General features: G+C 40.0%; 1 pseudogene; it reads right to left on the bottom strand.

Moving 5' to 3' along the window:
- Positions 1–9,664: 9,664 nt before the first annotated feature.
- Positions 9,665–9,782, bottom strand: LOC126164155 (5S ribosomal RNA; annotated as a pseudogene).
- Between the last annotated feature and the right edge of the window lie 7,968 nt (positions 9,783–17,750).

The raw sequence follows: 17,750 nt of genomic DNA, 5'->3' as shown, positions 1-17,750 counted from the left end.
TTTCTGACATGTTCCACATCCTGGAGGACCTCCTCACTACGGATCAATTGGAATGAACGTAAATAAAAAAATAAACAAACTTCAGTGTGAGTGTCGGGCTACCCACACGTAGTAAAGTAACTGTAAAGCAACCCATAACAATCGTGTCCACCAGTAACCACTGGCCAGAATACTTCGTTATTTGCTGCACGGTTAGCTGCTACCACTTCCCAGGCAGTACTACCTTGAAAATGCGCCTGTCCTTCAACAATGTCCGTACCATGTAGCCACGTCATATGCCACAAGACGGAGTCCATGTTTCCCGCCGTTGTGACCGAGCAGTTCTGGGCGCTTCAGTCTGGAACCGCGCGATGCTACAGTCGCAGTTTCGAATCCTGCCTCGGGCATGATGTGTGTGATGCCCTTAGGTTAGTTAGGTTTAAGTAGTTCTAAGTTCTAGGGGACTGATGACCTCAGATGTTAAGTCCCATAGTGCTCTGAGCCATTTTTCGGAGTCCATATTTCCTGTATTATTTATCACACAAAAGTTGCATTAAATTCCTGTGTAGCCTTAGCCTTAAGGTTTATGACTTAATAATTCCTGAACTGCGTCGCAGAGCGATATAGTTTTGCAGGTACTTTCAGTGGTATATGTACTGTAGGTGTGTTGCAAATGGTTAACAGTAAAGAAATGACAAATTAAAGCATCATGCCTGATGCTGCCGTTTTACAGCATGAATAATGGAAATGTAGTAAGCTAAAACTTTCAATTTTATGGAAGGTGTCACAGACAAAAAGTTTCGAAAAGATTTGAAATTATTTGTAAAGTTTGTTGGAAGTCACTAAATGCTCTCATTCTCAATTAATGAATGAATAAAGACCGGGCATTTGAGTTCTGTCAGTTACGTTGCCTCAAGATAAACACACAGATCATATTGCAATACTCGTCTTATTGTGTTAAACTTTTAACGTAAGATTAAACCTCTTAATGTGAAGCTTTCGGCAGCGTTTAAATTTTTGAATTCCATCTATAACTATGCGAAATAATGTAAATAAAATTTTTGTTGTCCATGGAAGCCATTAGATGTGCAACCTGCCAGTGGCCTTGGTACCGTGCTCAGGTTCCGGAACAATAGTTATATGCTGCATTGTTTGCGTTCAACCATTCCTTTCTTTTCCTCGTGTTGGCATAAAGACACAATTTCCCGTCACCAGTAACGATATAGGATAGATATGGTCGGTGTTGTTCATGAACGCATTGACGACGAGCAAGCAGAGAAGCACATGCTGATTTTTATGATTTTGCCTTAGAGCATATTTCCGATTGTTGAATCTTCCCCATTGCATGAAAATGTGGTGGAATGATCCCTGTTCATCACATTTCCCAGTTGTCGAGTACAACGAAGTGGGTCATTGTGGATTAATGCGTTTAAACGATCTTCGTCAAATCCCGAAACTCTTCTTGAATATGGAGAGTGACTAATGTCAAAACGATGCACCTTAAAACGAGAAAACCATTTTCGTGTCGTGCTCTGTCCAAAGGCGTCATCCCTGCACCCAGCACAAATGTTTCTGGCTACCTCCGCTGCTGTCACCCCTCTATTGAACTGAAACAGAAGGTTTTCAGTATATCCATTGTGGATGACGAACTGCGACTCTGATTTAAACTGGTGTTTATTTGGTAATAAATATTATGCAACCCGTCGCTTTTTTACGATTTATTCAACCATATTTATTGCCAAGTAAACGACAGTTCAAACAGACGAACATGTCGCAAATGTTCCGATTTCTGCATTTGGCACTCATCTTCTGGCGTCCACAACTCCACTCACTATCTCGAAATGACAATACATAAAATCAGACAGCAGAAGGGAAATTCAAATAAAAAATGACAGTTGATAAATAAACCTATAGCAACCGGAATACCAACATACAAAATAAAACTGCTATGAATTCATTCATAAACATAATACCGTTTGTACACACGACACATTTCTTAGACAGTATGCACATATACCGCAGAATATAACTGCAAAATTATATCATTGTACGACACACAGTTCAAGAGATATGACGTTATAAACAATGAGATGCGTGAAAAACAGCCGCATCGTGCACGACGTTTAAATTTATTAGTTCCTAGCTACGTACTCTATTTGATATAAATTTCACAGGCAGTATCCACGTATGCCTCTGGAAGCCATTAGAAAGGCAAACTGCAAATGTCTCAATATACCGTGGTGGTCTTGGATAGTAGTGCACTAAACTGAAGTCTCATGGTACGTTATTTTTAATCTCGCACACTTGCACAACAATGCAATCACAGCAACGAGCAGCACGCGGGCTTCATTACAGCGTTAAACTTTTTTCCGACGAAGATAAGCAACAGTTTCTTCACATATTTCTGTGAACTTGTGAGCATTTACTTCACAATTATCGGTCAATAATACACTAACGTAAGCAAATTTTACAACCTTTTTTTTTTTTTTTTGCTTATATTTTTTTTCTTCATACAAGGTTATTTCTAAGATTCATTATGAACACTTGGAGAAGGTCTAAGATAAATCCAAAAATAGGTAAAAATGGGACTAAGCAAAAATGCACTGTTTCAAAACAGCTGGACAGAATAATATTTTTTTGTGCAACTTCTGAGTAATATCGTTTGCCTTACTTGGAAAAGTATAGTAGCTATCTCAAAGGAATTCAGCATAAAGAAACACTAAGAAAGTCTCCCTTCTGGATTATATGAATTAGTAGACCTTTATAAACACAAAATTTTGTTCTTGAAACGAGATTTGGCTTGCTGGCAAGCGAGGTTCACAAAGCCCGTCAAAGGTTCCGAAACTGCCACAGGAATTAGTTTTGAAATATCTCATCTCATTGGAAAAAGTTGCTGGCTATTTATAGATTGTCCCGAGACAGCTAAACTATTTATCTGAAATCAGCGTGACATATTGAGAAAAAGCAATTAAACTGTATGACTGTACAAAGGAGAATTATTGCAATGCTGCCAAAAACTTAAATACATTTACTTGCTGGTACTTTCCTTTGTCAACTGACGTCACCTCCAAACCCCAGGTGTCAGTATTTGCACAAGGGCTAACACACGAGTTTGAAGTATGATATGTAAAAAAAGTTGATTGGAATGAATTCATCATCAGAACAAACTAGCGGTAGTGCTGAGCTCACTGGACTCGAAAAAAATACCAACATTGATTTAGATCTGACGAATTATGTATACAGGGTGGTCCATTGATCGTTACCGGGCCAAATATCTCACGAAACAAGCATCAAACAAAAAAACTACAAAGAGCGAAACTCGTCTAGCTTGGAGGAGGAAACCAGATGGCGCTATGGTTGGCCTGCTAGATGGCGCTGCCATGGTTCAAACGGATATCAACTGCGTTTTTTTTTAAATAGGAACCCCTATTTTTTATTACAAATTCGTGTAGTACGTAAAGAAATATGAATGCTTCAGTTGGACCACTTTTTTCGCTTTGTGATAGATGGCGCTGTAATAGTCACAAACGTGTAAGTACGTGGTATCACGTAACATTCCGCCAGTGCGGACGGTATTTGCTTCGTGATACATTACCCGTGTTAAAATGGACCGTTTACCAATTGCCGGAAAGGTCGATATCGTGTTAATGTATGGCTATTGTGATCAAAATGCCCAACGGGCGTGTGCTATGTATGCTGCTCGGTATCCTGGACGACATCATCCAAGTGTCCGGACCGTTCGCCGGATAGTTACGTTATTTAAAGAAACATGAAGTGTTCAGCCAGACGCGAAACGTCAACCACGACCTTCAACAAATGATGACGGCCAAATAGGTGTTTTAGCTGCTGTCGCGGCTAATCCGCACATCAGTAGCAGACAAACTGCGCGAGAATCGGGAATCTCAAAAACGTCGGTGTTGAGAATGCTACATCAACATCGATTGCACCCGTACCATATTTCTGTGCACCAGGAATTGCATGGCGACGACTTTGAAAGTCGTGTACAGTTCTGCCACTAGACACAAGAGAAATTACGTGACGATGACAGATTTTTGCAGGCGTTCTATTTAGCGACGAACCGTCATTCACCAACCTCGGTAACGTAAAACGGCATAATACGCACTATTGGAAACGGAAAACCCACGATGGCCGCGGCAAGTGGTGCATCAGGTACCTTGGCGGGTTAATGTATGGTGCGGCATTATGGAAGGAAGAATAATGGGCTCCCATTGTATCGATGGCAATCTAAATGGTGCAATGTATGCAAATTTCCTACGTAATGTTCTACCGATGTTACTACAGATGTTTCACTGCATGACAGAATGGCGATGTACTTCCAACATGATGGATGTCCGGCACATATCTCGCGTGCGGTTGAAGCGGTATTGAATAGCATATTTCATGACAGATGGATTGGTCGTCGAAGCACCGTACCATGGCCCTCACGTTCATCGGATCTGACGCCCCAGATCTCTTTCTGTGAGGAAAGTTGAAGGATATTTGCTATCATGATCCACTGATAACGCCTGACAACATGCGTCAGCGCATTGTCTTTATGCATGTGCGCACCATTACGGAAGGCGAACTACTCGCTGTTGAGAGGAATGTCGTTACACGTATTACCAAATGCATTGAGGTTAACGGGCATCATTTTGAGCATTTATTGCATTAATGTGGTATTTACAGGTAATCACGCTGTAACAGCATGCATTCTCAGAAATGATAAGTTCACAAAGGTAAACGTATCACACTGGAACAACCGAAATAAAATGTTCAGACGTACCTACGTTCTGTATTTTCATTTAAAAAACCTACCTGTTACCAACTGTTCGTCTAAAATTGTGATCCATACGTTACTGACTATTACAGCACCATCTATCACAAAGCGAAAAAAGTGGTCAAACTAAATCATTCATATTTCTTTACGTACTACACGAATATGTAATAAAAATGGGGGTTCCTATTTAGAAAAACGCAGTTGATATCCGTTTGACATACGGCAGCGCCATCTAGCGGGCCAACCATTGCGCCATCTGGTTTCCCCCTTCAAGCTAGACAAGTTTCGTTCTTTGTAGTTTTTTCGTTTGACTCTTATATTTGACCCTGTCACGATCAATGGACCACCCTGTATATTACGACTGATGGAGTACTTTATTTATTTATTTATTCTTCACAATTACAGCATGTTATCTGAAAAGTTAAAAATGGGCCAGGTACATCACATTTTCTTGGATAATAATAAACTTATATATTAGTAATTTATGTATGAAACCTAATTTTTTTAATAATTCTGCTACTACAACACCACAATAAAACCCGTCTACTAATACTACTGTTAGCACTATAGAATCTGTTCTGGCTTCTTTTCATTTATTTTGGTGCTGCCCTCTTACTACCCCAGACCACAGCCATTGCTGCATTCACTGGGCGCTGGGCAGCAAATCAGCAGCTTTCCACTTAATAAGCAGTTCAGCTACTCACTGTTACGTCGTAGAGTCCACATTTCTATGATCGCTTGCACCAACTCAATGTAAATTCTTGAGGAACCACTTCATTCAATGAAATCACAATGAAATCCAGACCTTTAGCTGCTGACAGGCATTGATAAATATCAATTCTTCGAGAGCTGTAAGATTACCAATGGTATCTGTTTTTTCGGACAGGCCCGAAAGAACAGATATCATCTTCATACTTCATTCAATGGTCACTGACTTAAGTTGTTCTCTCTGCATCTGCAAAGTATCTTGTCTAACTGGGATGGCAGCATGCTGACATGTGACTGAATGCCTCATGAATCTTCCTTGGCCTTCCTGGGTGGTGTGGGTGCTGAACCATCCAAGATTTGCCAGGTTGACTTGCTCCTCAGTGCTACTTTGGGTTCCAAAATCCTTAATGTTTGATAGCCATTATCTGCCAAAACTCCATACACCACTTGTATGTTCCAACACACCCACATGCTGCGGCTATAGGTACCATTCATCTGTCTTTCGATTTTGTACAGATATGTAGCATATATGGCATGATGAGTCAGGTAATGTATCAGTCCAACTCGAAGGGTTAGGAAATCTCATTTTCAGTCTCTTGTTGACTTCACACAGAAATTCATATGTTCTCCTGCCTGTGCCTGCACCTTATACCACAGCTGTAATATGCGATCTTTTGTTAACTTTTTGTATTGGCCTCAGTTCCAAGCATCCTTCACACTTCCATTTCACCGCGTTTCTTTATCCAGTAAAGAGTTCCCTTTTTCCTAATTTCCAAGTTGAATGCGCATAGCCCTAGAATTACTAACTAAGCATCAGTCAGGGTAGTGGAGTAGGTGTCCATTAATCTCTGTAGCACTCTTCACTGAACTCCTTTGTTAGATAAATCTGTGAGTGCAATTGTTCGCACCATATCCTACTACTAATGCTAATGTAGATTGATGGTATTCTGTGATTATTTTCAAGGAAAGCTGAAATTGCCTATTTGCAATGGTAATAATTTTATTCATCATGTGTGTACCTTTTCTGCCTTCTGCCTCTCTATGATATGCAAAGTCACCATAAGATGTTCGTCCAGAAACATCCATAGATGTCTTGTTACTGCATTTCTAATTGTTTCATTATTTAATTTTATTTTAGGGTTTTTTGTTAGTTTCCTTTTTAAAAAAGAAGTACATATTTTTGCAAGGTGCTAGTGACAGTTTAACACTTCAGCATCAACTCTCAAGTTCACGGAGCACTGCATTACATTTGTCCTCTATACTCTTCTGGAGTCACCACTTACTATGAACAGCATATCATCTGCAAATGCTGTCAGTTCACATATATTACCACTGTTGTGTAACTTCTGATTTGGTACCATTAGTGAAATAGCATTTAGGAAAGCACACTGATGATTTGATGTAACTGTACTGTATACATTTATCAGGAGGATTTGAGATTGAGGAAATGAGGTTCTGAACATCTCATGAAAGTTGTAATTTCAAGGTAATTCATAAGCTCTCAGTATCTCAATGACTGACCGTTCAAAACGTTTCTTGGAGACATGGCAGTGAATACAGTGATTTTTACAAAGGAACAACATGGCACAGTAGTGGTAAAGTGTTGGAGTATTTCTAAATTTAGTTGATGAAACTGAAGTTTTCCTAATTGAGAAGAACAGAAATTTATTGAATTATTCATCCAGATTGGTTATGTGACTTCATACTAATTCTGACTGATGTTGCTAATAACTTAAATACGCAACTTCAAGGAAAAGATAAATTGATTTCTCAGCTTTATGGCCATATTTTTTTTCTTCAGTTAAGTTCTGTTTCAAACACAACTGAAGTTGATTAATTTCTGCACATCAATTCTTCTAATTACAAGAAAGTGTCTGAAAAGCTACATACATGCTGCATGATGAAGGCTTGTTTCACTGATTTCACAAAGTAAAGTATTTAGGTGTGGTTAGTTAGCCATCTTGTCTGAAAATGCACCAGAATTGATGCAGCTAGAACTCACTGACTGGGAATTAATTCTGATGAAGCAAATCTATCGAACTTTTATCATTGTTTAGATGGAAACAATTATATTTCCCCACTCATATTTCTGTCTTTTACAACCACCAATGGTTCTCATCACTCCTGAGACAATCTTAAGAGACATTAAAGAGCTTTGTGTCTGATGAAGCTATCTTCAAGACCAGAACACATGGTGAAGAACTGTGCTTGAGAAGAGGTGACAGTGTTTACAGAGAATATAGCAGATTTGGAGAAATAATCTAAAACAAAATTTGAAACAAAGACTTCTGGCAAAATTATCATTGCTGCTGTAACATGAGGTGAACCTTCCTCAGTTACTCATGAAACTATAGTGGAAAATCATTCAAAATACAGTTTCTGGAGGATGTGGTTTGGAAGATAGAGAGTTGAGGAAATGGGCCCCTGACCCAAAAGTTATAGCCTGTGAGTTACATCCAGAGGAAGATGAAAATATTCTGGCAAGTACATTGACTGCAACTTCACCTATTGGTTCATCTTCTCAACCCTGCCAGGTGAGGGAAGAGGGGACAAAATGACACATATTAAGTGGATACAAGAACTGAGTAAGGAAGTAATGTAAATATTCTATGATGTCAGTGAGATCAAGAAAATCCAGTTCCAGATTACAGGCAGACATCTTCATTCCTTACCTAACAAGTTCACCTCATTTTCAACAACCTTCTATGGTACGAAGGCTCAAATGCTTCAATTCTCTGCTTTTGAAGTTACTGACAGTCCATGGTTCACTACTATACCATGACATGCTCCAAATATGCATTCTCAGAAACTACTTCCCCATGTTGACATTAATATTTGACAATAGCAGACTCCTCTTGGGGAGGAATACTCTCTTTGCCTTTATTGAGCTGCTTTTTATGTTCTTGCTTTGTCTTCTAATGTGTCATTTTCCTTTCAAGGTAGCAAAATAACTTCCTCTTCAGTATTTTCATCTTCTTCATTTTACTTTTACTTTGTATTCTGTACTTGTTCGACTACTCTTTCCATTCGACAGATTCTGTAATATTTCTTCACTTTCACTGAGTATAGCAATTTAATTGCAACAGATCTTATCATTTATATCCTTTCCCCACTCTGAACCATTCTTTTATTTCCACCATTGCTTTTTAGATTCAATACTAGTTTGAAAGACTTGCATCCTTTTTAAACCAAGCACTTCATTCTTGGTCTTCTATTCTTATTGCTCCTTCTTGGTTCTTGTACACATCATACATTACCAGTCTTTCACTGTAGCTCACTCCTTCATTTTTCTCAGAATTTTGAACATCTTTCACTATTTTCTCTGCCTCAATTGACACTAGTCTTCCAAAGCAATGTTAAACCCTGACTCTAATATTTGATCCCCAATGTTTTGCATATTGATTCCCATATCTTCTTCTATCATGCCATCAACCAAGTCCTCTCTGTAGAGGCTTTCAGTGTATTCCTGTGATCTATTCACTTTCTCCTCTGCGTCTGACAGTGGACTTCCTCCTGTACTCGTAATGTTGATGCCCTTGCTTTTAATCAATTAAATTAAAATCAAGGAATAGTCTATGAAAGCAAAATAGTAAAATAATGACTTAATACTGAAGATGAGCTAGACAAACCTTCAAAGAAAAAGGTGCAAGACTAAAGCAAACAATGATCTATCTAAGTGGAAAATACAAAATTCTATGTTTCAACATACGAGCAAAAGTATATCCAGGACATGAGCTGGTGGAGATAGCAACTCATGGTTGTTTTGAGAAGTCTTGAGAAATGGCTCTGTGTACACATGTACACATACTACTAGTCAGATATCGTTTGCAAAGATTTTTCTAGTTGGAAGGATCTGTTCCTCACTGGGCACATTCTTCAGAATAGGATAAAATGAGAAAACTTAAAAATGAATATGAGAATTATGAAATAGCTCTGTCAAATACTACCACATTTATAAATTACTGGAATAAAATATCATCTCATCATAAATATTATAAGCATTCCGTCTACAGGCCACAAGTGGCCCATCGGGACCATCCGACCACCGTGTCATCCTCATGTGAGGATGTGGATAGGAGGGGCGTGTGGTCAACACACCACTCTCTCGGTCATTATGATGATTTTCTGTGACCAGAGCTGCTACTGTTCGGTCGAGTAGCTCCTCACTTGGCATCACAAGGCTGAGTGCAAGCCGAAAAATGGCAACAGCTCATGGCAGCCCGGAGGGTCACCCATCCAAGTGCCAGCCATGACCAACAGCGCTTAACTTCGGTGATCTGACGGGAACCGGTGTATCCACTGTGGCAAGACCATTGCATAAATATTGTAAGAGAGATATAATATACTGGACCGAGACTCAAACTCAGGACCTTTGCCTTTCATGGGCAACTGCTCTGTCAACTGAGCTACCCAACCACGACTCACAACCCTCCCTCACAGCTTTACTTCCGCCAGTACCTAGTTGCCTACCTTCCAAACTTCACAGAAGCTCTCCTGCAAAACTTGGAGAACTAGCACTCCTGGAAAAGAGGATATTGTGGAAACATGGCTTTGCCACAGCCTGGGGGATGTTTCCAGAATGCAATTTCTCCTCTGCAGCAGAGTGTGTGCTGGTATGAAACTTCCTGGCAGATTTAAATTGTGTGCCGGACGGAGACTCAAACTCAGGACCTTTGCATTTTGCCGGCGACTGCTCTGTCAACTGAGCTACCCAAGCACGATTCACAACCTACCCTCACAGCTTTACTTCTGTCAGTACCTCATCTCCTACCTTCCAAACTTCACAGAAGCTCTCCTGTGAAACTTGCAGAGCTAGCACTCCTGGAATAAAGGATATTGTGGAGACATGGCTTAGCCACAGCCTGCAAAAGGTAAATGTCCTGAGTTCAAGTCTCAGTTCAGCACACAGTTTTCATCTGCCAGGAAATTTCATATCAGTACACACTACATTGCAGAGTGAAAATTTTATTCTGGAAACATCCAAAGATACCTCTACGAGGTACAACCAATAAACTTCAGAAAAATTATTAAGCTGATACTCTAAAAGCTATAAAAGGGTATGTAATATGAAGGCAACCTGTGTCTGTAGCTGAGGGTATCAACACATCTTGTGCAGTGGCACTTGGTTGGGTTCGAATCTTGGTACTATAAGATATTTTCAGCACCATTTGGCTGACAAGAGGAGAATGATGACATCAAGTTAAGTGAACAAAGTGACAGCATGCAATACTGTTGATGGTGATCCACCCACCTGATGCTGATGTTAAGTTTTTGTTGACTCACTTGTTCATATTTAAGAGTGAACTAGAAAGGGCTTACACCAGGCTATGGTAATCTCGTCATATGTATCAATGGATGATGCCATTCTATCAGCACGTCTCATTACACATATGCCTGGTGGGATCACTGTGATTGGTGAAAAGAAAGCATTTCTGGCCTACTGGTCACATGGGCCTATCAGCTGGCCATTTAAAGCCAAACAGCCACAGACTCACTTTTACTTCTATTTGACAGCTAATGTGTTTCTCGCCTGGACAACAGAAATACTGATGATGTCTCTGCACTATACGAGTTATTTTTTCAACTGATCATTTTACAGCTGTGTTTGTTTGGGATTTGAGTACAATGATGTTTGTGCCTACCTCTGTTAAGTTCCGCTTAAGTGTTACATTATGTGATCGAAAGTATCTGGACACCTGGTTGAAAATGACTTATAAGTTAGTAGCACCCTCCATCGGTAATGCTGGAATTCAATATGGTGTTGGCCCACTCTTAGCCTTGACGATAGCTTCCAGTTTCGCAGGCACACATTCAGTCAGGTGCTAGAAGGTTTCTTGGGGAACTGTAGCCCAATCTTCACAGATTGCTGTACTGAGGAGAGGTATCGATGTTGGTTGGTGAGGACTGGCATGAAGTTGGCGTTCCAAAACATCCCAAAGGTGTTCTATAGGACTCAGGTCAGAATTCTGTGCAGGGCAATCATTACAGGGATTTTATTGTCATGTAACCACTCCGCCACAGGGCGTGCATTATGAACAGGTGCTCGATCATTTTGAAAGATGCAGTCGCCATCCCTGAACTGCTCTTCAACAGTGGGAAGCAGGAAGGTGCTTAAAACATCAACGTAGGCCTGTGCTGTGGTAGTGCAACAAAACAACAAGAGGTGCAAGCCCCCTCCATGAGAAACATGACCACAACATGACACCAGCGCCTCCGAATTTTACTGTTGGTATTACACACGTTGGGCATTTGCCATACCCACGCCATGCCATTGGATCGCCACATTGTGTACTGTGATTCGTCACTCCACACAACGTTTTTACACGTTCAATTGTCCAATGTTTATGCTCCTTACACCAAGCAAGGCATCGTTTAGCATTTACCAGCATGATGTGTGGCTTATGAGCAGCCACTCAACCATTAAATACAAGTTTTCTCATGTTGTTGTTGTTGTGGTCTTCAGTCCTGAGACTGGTTTGATGCAGCTCTCCATGCTACTCTATCCTGTGCAAGCTTCTTCATCTCCCAGTATCTACTGCAACCTACATCCTTCTGAATCTGCTTAGTGTATTCAACTCTTGGTCTCCCTCTACGATTTTTACCCTCCACACTGCCCTCCAATGCTAAATTTGTGATCCCTTGATGCCTCAAAACATGTCCTACCAACCGATCCCTTCTTCTAGTCAAGTTGTGCCACAAACTTCTCTTCTCCCCAATCCTATTCAATACCTCCTCATTAGTTACGTGATCTACCCACCTTATCTTCAGCATTCTTCTGTAGCACCACATTTCGAAAGCTTCTATTCTCTTCTTGTCCAAACTAGTTATCGTCCATGTTTCACTTCCATACATGGCTACACTCCATACAAATACTTTCAGAAACGACTTCCTGACACTTAAATCTATACTCGATGTTAACAAATTCCTCTTCTTGAGAAACGCTTTCCTTGCCATTGCCAGTCTACATTTTATATCCTCTCTACTTCGACCATCATTGGTTATTTTACTCCCTAAATAGCAAAACTCCTTTACTACTTTAAGTGTCTCATTTCCTAATCTAATTCCCTCAGCATCACCCGACTTAATTTGACTACATTCCATTATCCTCGTTTTGCTTTTGTTGATGTTCATCTTATATCCTCCTTTCAAGACACTGTCCATTCCGTTCAACTGCTCTTCCAAGTCCTTTGCTGTCTCTGACAGAATTACAATGTCATCGGCGAACCTCAAAGTTTTTACTTCTTCTCCATGAATTTTAATACCTACTCCGAATTTTTCTTTTGTTTCCTTTACTGCTTGCTCAATATACAGATTGAATAACATCGGGGAGAGGCTACAACCCTGTCTTACTCCTTTCCCAACCACTGCTTCCCTTTCATGCCCCTCGACTCTTATAACTGCCATCTGGTTTCTGTACAAACTGTAAATAGCCTTTCGCTCCCTGTATTTTACCCCTGCCACCTTCAGAATTTGAAAGAGAGTATTCCAGTTAACATTGTCAAAAGCTTTCTCTAAGTCTACAAATGCTAGGAACGTAGGTTTGCCTTTTCTTAATCTTTCTTCTAAGATAAGTCGTAAGGTCAGTATTGCCTCACGTGTTCCAACATTTCTACGGAATCCAAACTGATCTTCCCCGAGGTCGGCTTCTACCAGTTTTTCCATTCGTCTGTAAAGAATTCGCGTTAGTATTTTGCAGCTGTGACTTATTAAACTGATAGTTCGGTAATTTTCACATCTGTCAACACCTGCTTTCTTTGGGATTGGAATTATTATATTCTTCTTGAAGTCTGAGGGTATTTCGCCTGTCTCATACATCGTGCTCACCAGATGGTAGAGTTTTGTCATGACTGGCTCTCCCGAGGCCATCAGTAGTTCAAATGGAATGTTGTCTACTCCCGGGGCCTTGTTTCGACTCAGGTCTTTCAGTGCTCTGTCAAACTCTTCACGCAGTATCTTATCTCCCATTTCGTCTTCATCCACATCCTCTTCCATTTCCATAATATTGTCCTCAAGTACATCGCCCTTGTATAAACCCTCTATATATTCCTTCCACTTTTCTGCCTTCCCTTCTTTGCTTAGAACTGGGTTGCCATCTGAGCTCTTGATATTCATACAAGTGGTTGTCTTCTCTCCAAAGGTCTCTTTAATTTTCCTGTAGGCAGTATCTATCTTACCCCTAGTGAGACAAGCCTCTACATCCTTACATTTGTCCTCTAGCCATCCCTGCTTAGCCATTTTGCACTTCCTGTCGATATCATTTTTGAGACGTTTGTATTCCTTTTTGCCTGCTTCATTTACTGCATTTTTGTATTTTCTCCTTTCATCAATTAAATTCAATATTTCTTCTGTTACCCAAGGATTTCTATTAGCCCCCGTCTTTTTACCTACTTGATCCTCTGCTGCCTTCACTACTTCATCCCTCAGAGCTACCCATTCTTCTTCTACTGTATTTCTTTCCCCCATTCCTGTCAATTGTTCCCTTATGCTCTCCCTGAAACTCTCTACAACCTCTGGTTCTTTCAGTTTATCCAGGTCCCATCTCCTTAAATTCCCACCTTTTTGCAGTTTCTTCAGTTTCAATCTGCAGTTCATAACCAATAGATTGTGGTTAGAATCCACATCTGCCTCAGGAAATGTCTTACAATTTAAAACCTGGTTCCTAAATCTCTGTCTTACCATTATATAATCTATCTGATACCTACTAGTATCTCCAGGATTCTTCCAGGTATACAACCTTCTTTTATGATTCTTGAACCAAGTGTTGGCTATGATTAAGTTATGCTCTGTGCAAAATTCTACAAGGCGGCTTCCTCTTTCATTCCTTCCCCCCAATCCATATTCACCTACTATGTTTCCTTCTCTCCCTTTTCCTACTGACGAATTCCAGTCACCCATGACTATTAAATTTTCGTCTCCTTTCACTACCTGAATAATTTCTTTTATCTCGTCATACATTTCATCTATTTCTTCATCATCTGCAGAGGTAGTTGGCATATAAACTTGTACTACTGTAGTAGGCGTGCGCTTTGTGTCTATCTTGGCCACAATAATGCGTTCACTATGCTGTTTGTAGTAGCTAACCCGCACTCCTATTTTTTTATTCATTTTTTTATTCATTTTTTTTCTCATGTCCCACCTAATTGCAGTGGATCTGGATGCAATATGGAATTCCTGTGTGATGGTCTGGATAGATGTCTGCCTATTACACATTATGACCCTCTTCAACTGTTGGCAGTATCTATCAGTCAACAGATGAGGTCAGCCTGTACGCTTTTGTGCTTTAGGTGTCCCTTCATGCTTCCACTTCACTATCTCATCGGGAAAAGTGGACCTAGGGATATGTAGGAGTGTGGATATCTCACATACAGGCGTATCACACAAGTGACACCCAAGCACCTGACCACATTTGAAGTTCTGAGTTCCGTTGAGTGCCCCATTCTGCTCTCTCATGATGTCTAATGACTAGTGAGGTCGCTGTTATGGAGTACCTGCCAGTAGGTGGCAGCACAATGCACCTAATATGAAGAACATATTTTTTGGGGGTGTCCGGATACTTTTGATCACATAGTGTATGTGAAATCTTTCAACCAAGTGATTGCTTTCAGGCTCACCTACTAGTGGTTTCCACCACTGTGATTCATGTTGTCTTTATTTCATCTGTTTTCATTGTAGTCTTGCAAAATTCACAAGATTACGAACTTATAAGAATTATACATCATTTGTAGTGTATTTCAGTATATTTATCAAAGTGTTAATAAGAGCCTTTTGTGATCTAAATTGAGGACTACAGCATAGACAACAAGCCACATGAGCATGTCCTCACTGAAGCACCAAGCCTTGATAAAATACAAAATTTCTTGTATAAGTAACTGATATCTATTCATGTAGCACTGCCAAAATGTTTCTTAGAAACAATGTAACATACTTCCAAAACCTGCACACCTAATGTAATCTAATATATATTTATTTGCTAAAAATAGAAGTACTGAGAACCCTAATAATTCTCAACCAATAACATGTCTTTCTGCCATGCAAAAACTGTTCACACATGAATTAAGTGACAGTATCTACATTGACTGTAAGGCAGGGTGTCCACTGACATGGCATGGCAGTGTCATAACAAGTGACATGGCATGGTGTGGTAGATACATGTCAGTGACATGCTCATGACTGGATGCCAGTAGAGATGATGCCGTATTAATAGCAAGGCACCTTGTCTTTATTGGAAGATGAAGGTGTTCTGGCTTTAGTCTACTTAATTAACACTAATTAGCAAAAGGTCTACAAGATACTACGAGGTCCCGGATTCGGTTTCTGGTGGGGTCAAGGATTTTCACCTGTGCGAGATGACTGGATGTTTGTGTTGTCCTCATCATTCATGAAAGTGGCGAGATTGGACTGAGCAAAGATTGGGAATTTGTACAGGGGCTGATAACCGTGTAGTTGAACGCCCCACAATCCAAACATCATCATCGTCATCTACAAGATACTGTTGGGTGCTTCCTTACTGGCATATTAATGTAGATTAACATGGTACTTTTAAGGATTTAAAGAGTTAAATATGTATCCCACTTTACTTTTATTTTCTTCTGAGAACACATAGCCATTCAAAGTACTGCAGATGAAATGTCAAATGCAGTATAGTATATCTGGAGCCTGAGTATTTACCATTAACAACTTAATAATTTGGAAGAAAACAGTTTATCATTGCTGAGAACTGTCAGATGTACTGAACTGTGTCCGTAATTCCACTGAGAGCACACAATAGTTAAAGCGCTTGCTTAATCTAGATCAACATTGTATAATTACAATCCTTAGTCTTGGTAACCATTTCATATGCAGATAGATTATTATTATCAAATGAAGCTATGGAGTATAGCCACGATAGTCGAAAATATTAAAAGGAAGTTCTTCAGCTAAAGAGTTGTTTGGAGGTATGTTCAGATTTCCAGAAACTGCACCTCTGCTTGAAGAAGACTGCAGATCTCATTATTTTCTGCAGAAGAAGCTTTTTCTTTCACAACATACATAAGATGCCATACATGGGCATCTGTAGAAATTTATCTGATTTATCTGGAGAGGGGGGAGGGGCTGGGGACGCAGACCTTAAAATTGCTATTTTCTTTGCTGTAAATGAGTTGGTTAGCTTAGAGACGTATTATGCCACAAGAATTAAATTTTATAGGTGTCACAAAAAACTTAAATCTTAGGAAATTGACAGCTAGGTGCTCATTTCTAGAAGCATGTGAAACATAAGAAAATAGAACTATGACAGAAATTAAAGCAGGAAGCAGAGCTCAGAGATCGAATCAGGACACTGACATAGACATCTGGCATTCATCAGTGAACTGCATGATCAGTGGAAACAACTGACCCCATGTCGTAGGACCTGCATGTGCCAATTTTGGGCCAGTCTACAGTCTGACTAATTGCCAGAGACCACAGCCGGTCATTGCCTCTGTTCCAGATTGTCTGGCTTTACGTACAAACCCTACTACATCTACATTTACATCTACACTTTGCAAACCATTGTGAAGTGTATGGCAGAGGGTATATCCCATTGCAACAGTTATTAATGTTTCTTCCTAATCCACTAATGTATGGAGTGCAGGAGGAGAAATGACTGAGTGCATGCTTCTGTGCAGGCCCTCATGGGCCCTATGTCAGTGATACACAGGGGGTTGTAGCATATTCCTAAATTCATCTTTTAAACTTTGTAAGTAGGCTTTCTGGGGATATTTTATGTCTTCAAAAGTCTGCAAGTTCAGTTTCTTCAGAATCTCTGAGACATTCTCCCATGGGTGAAGCAAACTCATGATCATTTGTGCTGCTCTGCTCTGTATACATTTGGCATCCACTGTAAGTCCTTACAGGTCCCATAAACTTGAGCAATGTTACAGAAAGTTTGCATGAGTGATTTGTAAGAAATCTCCTTTGTAGTATTCTACCAATAAACTTAATAAATAAATAAATAAACCTGCTTTACCTATGACTGAGCCTTTGCGAAACTTAAAAGTAGTTGTAGGCTATTCAGTAATGTGAAATTAATTGACTAAAGCACACTTAATAGAGAATGTTTTACGAAACATGGGCTTCACCTTAACAGAAATGGGAAGGCCAGGTTAGAAAACTTAATAAGGGAAGCAATTAAATACAATTCCAAAGTGACAGCCACTGAACTGGGCTGGTATAAATCTCCTGTAGCAGAAATGACCAGCACATGTTCCCCCACATATCAGCTCCCACTACAACAACAGATTCCAGTAAAAGCCTAATAGATAACATC

The sequence above is a fragment of the Schistocerca cancellata genome, chromosome 2 (genome assembly GCF_023864275.1).
Source record: "Schistocerca cancellata isolate TAMUIC-IGC-003103 chromosome 2, iqSchCanc2.1, whole genome shotgun sequence".
NCBI lineage: Eukaryota > Metazoa > Arthropoda > Insecta > Orthoptera > Acrididae > Schistocerca > Schistocerca cancellata.
Note: the sequence above shows the minus strand (reverse complement) of the source record. Positions and strands in the feature narration are given on the sequence as shown.